The sequence below is a fragment of the Ictidomys tridecemlineatus genome, chromosome 5 (genome assembly GCF_052094955.1).
Source record: "Ictidomys tridecemlineatus isolate mIctTri1 chromosome 5, mIctTri1.hap1, whole genome shotgun sequence".
Lineage (NCBI taxonomy): Eukaryota > Metazoa > Chordata > Mammalia > Rodentia > Sciuridae > Ictidomys > Ictidomys tridecemlineatus.
This window is the reverse complement of record NC_135481.1, coordinates 71,265,676-71,275,002: the sequence shown is the minus strand read 5'-3', so window position 1 is coordinate 71,275,002 and position 9,327 is coordinate 71,265,676. Positions and strand designations below refer to the sequence as shown.

General features: G+C 36.8%; 1 pseudogene; it reads left to right on the top strand.

The window, feature by feature from the left end:
- Positions 1 to 801: 801 nt before the first annotated feature.
- LOC101958120 (nucleophosmin pseudogene) lies at positions 802 to 1,696 on the top strand (annotated as a pseudogene).
- Positions 1,697 to 9,327: the final 7,631 nt, after the last annotated feature.

Below are 9,327 nucleotides of genomic sequence, written 5' to 3'. Positions count from 1 at the left end.
ATTATTCAAAACATACATTCCATGTGAAAAAGAAGAACATGGTTTTTAAAAGCTCAGTTGGTGGAGTCAGGCTGGGCGTAAACTCAGGCTTTTGTATGTGTGACCTTGGCCAACTCATTCCCTAACACTACCGATGATAGTAGTAGTCACAAGTAATACTGAATGTCTTCCCTGTTCCAAGCACTGAGCTAAACACTAAGCATGGGTTAATTCTTCAGCAAACTTATAAATCAGATGCTATTATTATCCTCATTTAACAGATGAGCAAATTAAGGGTTAGAGAGACAGTAAATAATTATTAACTTGCTTAGAGTTAGTTATAGAGCCAATCAGTGATGGAGCTGAAATAATACCAAAGCCATCTAACTCTAAGGTCTATGCACTTGGCCATTTCATTGTACTTCTCAGAAATACAGAGAAGGTAAGAGAGAAAAACTTAAAGAAAAAAAAAGGAGTCCTTGAATCTTAGAAAGAATTCAGAATGAAAATCTATGCATAGTATTAACCTAAAACTGTACTAGAAATCAGAAACAACTTGGAAACCAAGAATGGTTGCTAATGCACAAAGAAAAATAATGTGGTGTTTGCCCCTTATAGCATTCTATGGACATGAAAGGAATTCCCATCTATCAGCTTCTCCTCCATTACTAAACTGAGATGATGAATGGCAGATGTGATGTCATTGTCACATTTGGCCTTTTAATAGGCTTCTCCTGAAAGCACTGAATTGAAGTCTCATTTTGACAGCTGTTTAGCAGATAGAAAGCATCAAATCCAACCCACCATCTTCCATCTGCCTTCTCTCCCACCTAAGTGCATGCTACCAACTCATGGAAGATTCGATGGATATGGACATGAGCCCCCTGAGGCCCCAGAACTACCTTTTCGGTTGTGAGCTAAAGGCTGACAAAGATTATCACTTTAATGTGGATCATGATGAAACTGAGCACCAGTTATCATTAAGAACGGTCAGTTTAGAGGCTGGTGCAAAGGATGAATTGCACATTGTTGAAGCAGAGGCAATGAATTATGAAGGCAGTCCAACTAAAGTAACACTGGCAACATTGAAAATGTCTGTACAGCCAACGGTTTCCCTTGGGGGTTTTGAAATCACACCACCTGTGGTCTTAAGGTTGAAGTGTGGTTCAGGGCCTGTGCATATTAGTGGCCAGCACTTAGTAACTGTGGAGGAAGATGCAGAGTCAGAAGATGAAGAGGAGGAGAATGTGGAACTCTTAAGTGTATCTGGAAAGTGATCTGCCCCTGGAGGTGGTAGCAAGGTTCCCCAGAAAAAAGTGAAACTTGCTGCTGATGAAGATGTCGATGATGATGAAGAAGATGATGATGATTTTGATGAGGAGGAAATTGAAGAAAAAGCTCCAGTGAAGAAATCTGTACGAGATACTCCAGCCAAGAATGCACAAAAATCGAACCAGAATGGAAAAGACTCAAAACCACCAACACCAAGATCAAAAGCTCAAGAGTCCCTCAAAAAACAGGAAAAAATTCCTAAAACACCAAAAGGACCTAGTTCTGTAGAAGACATTAAAGCAAAAGTGCAAGGAAGCAGAGAAAAAGGTGGTTCTCTTCCCAAAGTAGAAGACAAGTTCGTCAATTATGTGAAGAAATGCTTCCGGATGACTGACCAGGAGGCAATTCAAGATCTCTGGCAGTGGAGGAAGTCTCTTTAAGAAAATAGTTTATAAACAATTTGTTAAAAATTTCCATCTTTGGGCTGGGGATGTGCCTCAAGTGGTAGCACGCTCGCCTGGCATGTGCGGGGTGCTGGGTTCGATCCTCAGCACCACATAAAAATAAAATAAAGATGTTGTGTCCACCGAAAACTAAAGACTCTCTCTCTCTCTCTCTCTCTCTCTCTCTCTCTCTCTCTCTCTCTCTCTCTCTCTCTCTCTCTCTCTCAAAAAAAAATCCATCTTATTTCATTTATGTAACAGTTGATATCTGGCTGTCCTTTTTATAATGCAAAGTGAGAACTTTCCCCACCATGTTTGATAAATTTTGTCCAGGTTCTATTGCCAAGCATGTGTTGTCCAAAATGCCTCTTTAGTTTTTAAAGATGGAACTTCACCCTTTGCTTGGTTTCTAAGTATGTATGGAATGCTATGGTAGGACATAGTAGTAGTGGTGGTCAGCCATGGAAATAGTGGGGAGACAAAAATATACATGTGAAATAAACTCAGTATTTTAATAAAAAAAAAAAAGAAAGAAAGCATCAAATCCAAAATTGGAACAGGAAGCCACACAGCTCTGTAGAAGGAGGGTCTTTAGAAAGGATAAAGAAGACAATAAAACAAAATATTTTGGAGAAGTTGAAAATAAATATGAAAGAAAAAAATATATAAACTAATTAAACACACACAAAAAAAAAAAACCTCCTTGATTCTATAGTGAACACTATTTACCCAGTTATGTGAATACAACTTCCAGCTTTCAACTTTCTAAATCAACCTATAGATAATCATAAGAGAGCTAGTTTTGGTTGCAAAATAGAATATAGCTATAATTGTTAAATCAAATCGGGCTCAACTGTGAAAAAACCCAAAATAATTCTGACTTAAACATGATGGAGGCTTATCATCTTTCCGTGTGAGCGCAGCCTGCAGTCGTCTGGGGCTGGTCTGGAACAGCTCATTAGAAGGCATTCAGGTCTCTCCCATCTATAGGAGACTTCTATCTCAGAACCCATTAATGGCTGCTCCAACAATAACTATCACATTCACATTTTATATAGTGGGAAGGAGGAAGATGTAAAGAAAAATGTGACCTCTCCCTTCAGGGACATTTCCTGGAATTCACACTCAACATTACTACTTCCCTCCTACTGGGTAACTACACAGCTATACTTAGTCACAGGGAGACTGGGGAAGGAAGGTTCTATTCTAGGCAGCCATGTGTCCAGGTAAATAGAGTTTCTGTTGCTAAGAAGAAGGGAAGAATGGATATTGGGTGACAGTATCTGGCCTTTGCCAATGATCATCTTTGACAATGTAAAAGAACAGATAGCAAAATTTATGAGATAATAGTAGGTAAGAAAGCTGAACAATGAAGATAGTTACAAAATAAGGTATTAGGAAATACTATTTATATTTACAAAAATTATAAGTTCAAGTAAGATATTTGAGTTACTAAGTGATTTGGCTATTAGAGAAAAATGAAAGAAGGTGAGGAATCAATATAAGAAGGTTAAATCATAATTGTCTATATTCTCTCTAGGAAACAGCTAAGGAGGGGTGAGAAGGAAAGCTGCAAGAGGAAATACAGGGACAGCCAACTTAGTGGAGAGAGTCTGAAAATTTAAACAAAGAAAAATTAATAGAAATTTTTTTAGGGTTCAGGAAAAGTTGGCTTCTAAATTAAGGACTTGTAGATTTATTCCATTTATGAATTCCTCTCCTCTCATACACATAAAAAACTTAATCTATTCGTGATTCTTACGCATGGGAAAAGTGAGAATGATTTATCTTAATAGAAGAAGTGAAAATTGAAGTTGAGTTGTACACAGAAACGATACAGTAACTTTTATCTCCAAAATCCTCTAAAAAGTCCTTTCAGAATCCCTTCAACCATTTCTATCTACCTCTTCAAATTCTAGTCAAAACTAACTTTTCCATAGGCAAATGAAATTAGAAAAAAAAATGTTTCAAAGTTACTTTCTTCCCTTTTAAATATCTGTTCCCCGTACTTCTGGGGAGAAGAGAGAGGCTGAAAGTTGAGCTGATCAACAGTGACCAGTGATTTAATCATCATGGCTACTTAATTAAACTTCCATAAAAATTGAACAAGAGATTCCAAGATCTTTCTTGTTGTACTGGTGGAGTTTCAGGGAAGGTGGCTTATCAAAGTGCACCAAAGCTCTGGGTCCTTTCCCACATTCCTCACTCTCTGTGTCACTGTCTGCCTGTTCATTTGTATTCTTTGAGATATCCTTTGAAATAACTCAGCAATCTCTGGATACCAGACAACCTCCCAGACAGAGGAGGCCACATGAAATGAGCCCACACATGAAAAGTTTGACACCCAGCTTCTACTCTGCTATTTTCCAGAAATTAGTAATTATGATCCTTTCTTGTTTAGGTTCAGCATTGATGCCGAGAGTTACGCTGGAGAAATTTGCCATTTGATGATCCAGATGATAAGTCTTGATAAATGATGGTTATTAACAGAGTGACATGAATTAGCATGAACTGGATACCTCCTGGGATGAGAGATCAAAACCTTCAAATTCTTACCTATGTTATTTAATTTTATTATTTGATCTGTCCATTTCTGGTGTATAGCTTATATTCTATGGAACATACCAATAAATTACGTGGACTCATAGTTAATAAATCATTCTACATATAAATAAATATCTTCATTATTAATATTGAAATGTTAGAAAAGTTATCCTCTCAATGTTTTAACATTTTTTTATATTTACAATCTTTAAAAGTGATACTTTAAAAGTGATGTCACAATGTTATCTCATGTTTATTAAGTTTGGAACTCAGCTGCATTATGGGTTAAATGGGCTTGGGGTCAGTCACAGCCTATAAGTCCAGCAACTTGGGAGACTTAAGTTCAAAGCCAGCATCAAGGGGGGTTTTCAAGCACTTGAGACTGACTTTGAACTTGAGAACTATAGTAACAAAAACAGGATGGTATTAGCACCAAAACAGAAATGAAGACTAATGAAACAGAATAGAAACACAGATACATACCCACATAAATACAGTTATATCATTTAGACAAAGGTGCCATAAAATACATTGGAGAAAAGATAGCCTCTTCAACAAATGGTGCTGGGAAAACTAGAAATCTATATGTAATAGAAATTGAACCACTATCTTTAACCCTGCACAAAACTCAACCCTAAGTGGCTTGAGGACCTAAGCATTAGACCAGAGACACTGCACTTACTAGAAAATAAAGTAGGCCCAACTCTCCATCATGTTGGCTTAGGAACTAATTTCCTCAATAAGAATTCTAAAGTGCAAGCAGTAAAATCAATAATCATAAATGGGATGGCATCAAAGGGAAAAGGAAACAATCAAGAACATGAACAGAGATCCTACAGAATGGGAGAAAATCCTTACCACCTGTACCTCAGATACAGCACTAATCTCCAGGTTATACAGAGAACTAAAAAAACATAACACCAGAAAAATAAATAACCCAATCAATAAATGGGCAAAGGAACTGAACAAACACTTCACAGAAGAAATACAAATGGTCAAAAAATATATGAAAAATGTTTAACACCTCTAGCAATTAGAGAAATGCAAATTAAAACTACGCTGAGATTCCATCTCCCTCTAGTCAGAATGGCAATTATAAAGCATACAAGTAACAGGGGCTGGGGTTGTGACTCAGTGGTAGAGCACTCGCCTAGCATGGGCAAGGCCCTGGGTTCAATCTTCAGCACCACATAAAAATAAATTAATTAATTAAAGATATTGTATCCAACTATAAGTAAAAAATAAATATTTTTTTAAAAGAATAGGGGCAAGGGCTGTGGCTTAGTGGTAGAGCGCTCGCCTTGCAAGTGTGAGACCCTGGGTTTTATCCTCAGCACCACATAAAAATAAATAAATAAAATAAAGATATTGTGTCCATGTATAACTAAAACATATATTTTAAAAAAAAAGAATATAAGTAACAATAAATGTTGGTGAGGATGTGGGTAAAGAAGTACTCATACATTGTCGGTGAGACTGCAAACTAGCACAACCGCTATGGAAAGCAGTATGGAGATTCTTTAAAAAACTTGAAATGGCACCACCATTTAACCCAGTTATTTCACTCCCTAAAGAACTGAAAAGCAACATACTAACAATGATGCAGCCACATCAATGTTCCTAGCAGCTCAACTCATAATAGCCAAGCTATGGAAACAACCTTAGTGTCCTTTGGTGGATGAATGGATAAAGAAAATATGAGATATATATATATATATATGTAAATGGATGGCACTGGAAAATATCATGCTAAGTGAAATAAGCCAATCCCAAAGACACCAAAGGTGAAATGTTCTCTCTGATATATGGATGCTAACCCAAAATAAGGAAGGGTGGGGAGGGGAAGAATAGAAATCTATATGATTATACGAAGAGTAAGGAAACAGGGAGAGGAATAGGAAGGACAGTAAAATTAATCAGACCTAATTTTTCTAGCCTTGTATTTGAAAATACAACCAGGGTAACTCATATACAACCATAAGAATGGGATCCTAAATATAATAAGTTATACTCTATGTATATATACTATGCCAAAATACATTTTACTGTTACGTCTAACTAAAAAAGAACAAATTTTTAAAATCCAGCCTCATCAACTTAGAGAAGCCCTAAGCAACCTAGCAAGAGCTGGGAATATTGCTCAGTGGTAAAGCAATACTAGGTTCAATCCCCAGTACCAAATAATAATAATAAGAAGAATAGGTTTGGGAATATAACTATCATGCAATATAGTTTTACAATAGAGTTATTTTTTGTTTTTGTTTTTGTTTTGGGGGATGCTGGGGGTTGAATTCAGGGGCACTCACCACTGAGCCACATCTCCAGCCCTATTTTGTATTTTGTTTAGAGACAGGATCTCGGTGAGTTGCTTAGTGCCTTGCTTTTGCTGAGGATGGCTTTGAACTTGCGACCTTCCTGCCTCAGCCTCCCGAGCCACTGGGATTAAAGGGCTGTGCCATCGCATTTGGCACAATATAGCTTTTTAATGAGAAAATATGACCTGAGTATCAAGCGATTGATTCATAAATACTTTTGAAACACAAACCTATACTTCAGGAACTATTTTTACTTCTTATTTCACCTGTTAGAATTCTAGATTTACAAGAGCACCTTGAAAGTTGAAGTCATGGTGATGAAGGCATAAATTGATAAATAAGACAACAACTAACACCAGATGTGACTTTTTTATGGTGTTATTTTGTACTGTCTATGAAAAATAGCATATATTTTTGGAACAATTCCATGTTTGAAATCTTGCAGTTTTATGTAACATCAGCAGAATAGAACCTAATGTCAGCGATGTTTTCCTGGGCTGGTCATAGCTCACAAAGGGAGGATGTCAGCCTGCCAGGGAGAATCACTGAGAATATGACATGCCAAGCAATGCCACCTCAAGCACTGAACCCTACCCCTTACAACATAGCACGAGTCTCAGTCACATACCCCTCAATCATTGGAGGTGGTTTAACAAAGTTTATCAATTAATTATGAATAATTCGCTTTCTGTGAAAATAACTTAGCAAATAGTTCTTGACCATAGACCTCCAAATTTTAAATATTGGATATGGGGAAATGGGCATAAACCCATTGGGGTTTCACTGGATTTCATTTTAAAGAAGGGGGTTTTTTTCCCAATTAAAATTAGGCTTATGTAGCAGATGCCTTTAAACTGAGAAATTTTGGAAAGCCCAAGTTTATAGAGCTTTGAGTTGATTCTTAGCTCAGTAAGATTATACTTCTTGGTTTACATAAATAAAGGATCAAACTTCTTTGGTAAATACAGCCATGCAAATTTGTTCGTGTGGGGAAAATATTTTTGTATAAAAAAACCAAAAGACTAAAAAGAATTTCCACAATTCTCTCAAGGAAAACTTTGTTATCCTTGGTTTCTTTTTCGTATATATTACTTTGTTCTGCAGCAGTTGACAAGAAGAAATCTGCCCTTCAGAACAGCAAGAATCGCTGACTTCAGAATATTTCATTTTATCCTGGGATTGTTAGAACAAAACATTGTAACAAGTGGTAAATTTATTCTGTAGAATTCTCTAGACTTTGGAAGTTTCTGTTTGGCTTATTTATCTACAGTTTAGCTAAAATTGTTTTGACTATTTTGGGTAAAATTGTTCTCAAAACAAGTACAGTCTTTGAAAAAACTTATATATTTATTTTTTAAATATATAAATATAAATACATTATTTTGAAAAAAACTTATATATTTATTGCATTCCACTTATGACTTTTTCTTAAATCTTAATTTGGCTTTGCAATTTATGGATCATGTAAAGCACAATATTGGTGGGTATGTTCAGTCTCTTCTATCAGGGAGAGAAAACTGTCTTGTGTTTTTAGAGGGAACTTCATTCCTTCATTTCAAGGTAACATGTTTTTAACTTTTTTTATTAGAGTTGATTAATTATCTCTCTGTCTTCAAAGAGAGAATCCATCTTCATTAAGCGTCTTCTCCAGCTTGCCCTCTTAAACTTCATAGTTTCTCTTATTTCCTTTCCTAGCCTCCCATTATTACTTTAATCAGTCTTCTAAGTGAGGTGATCTGTTTTCAATAATATCTTACATATAGATTGTTCTCTGTCTAACCCCACAAAACCCATCTCTCCTAAATCTTTTAATACTGTAAAATTGCCTACTGGGATGCCTCTCCTGGATGTCCCAAAAAATCATAACTGAACATGTCATCTTGCCTTTATGTTTTAAAATCTGCCCTGTGAGTATTGTTTCAATAAATGACACTCTTATCACCTGAGTCAGAAACAAAAATTATCCTGAACCTTTCCCCATTTCCCATTTGCCAAACATCCGATGATGAGGATTTGTTATCTAAGAATGGTCTCCAATGAGCCCAGCAGAAACATGGTATGAGAGATAAAGATCTCTTCAATTCCATCCCACATTCTCTTCCCCTACACAAATGGAAGTCTTTTTTTTCTTAAACTTGGGGAGATTTTGGGGGGGTGGTGAACGAAACAGGACATGGGCCCCAGGCCTCAGGAAAGCTCATGAAGTGGTATGGAAAGGGAGAGAAGTATGGTGTCTATTTTCCAACCAGTTTAAAGAGCCAGGTCTAGGTGTGCCCCTCTGTAGAAAAGGAGATGCAGACAAACCAAAAGACCAATGCTCTCTTGACAAGGGTGATTGTTCTGATCTCACCACTTCACCCCTGGACCTATGAATTTGCCTATTACCTGGCTTTCCAGTATCTTGTGACATCACTTCATTTGGCCCTCCAAGGAGCTACTGGAAATGGTCTTTCCAAAGCATTAACGTAGTGACTTCATTCCCCTGTAAACAAAATGTCAAAAATTATCTGTAGCCTTCAAGTGACACACGAATTTACTCTCCTGCTCTTCCTATGAGTACAAATGCATTGGCTACATCAAACAAGTGGCATTTTCCTGAATATATCCTACTGTTTTAGGTCACTGTGAAGCCACATAGCTGTCCCTGTTCATAGATTGCCCTTTTCTTCCCCATATAACCAATATGCTAACATTTATTTATTCTTATAATAACTTAGACATTGTCCTCTGAGGAAAGCCTCTCCTCGTGCCTGGAAGGACTGATATGCACTTGG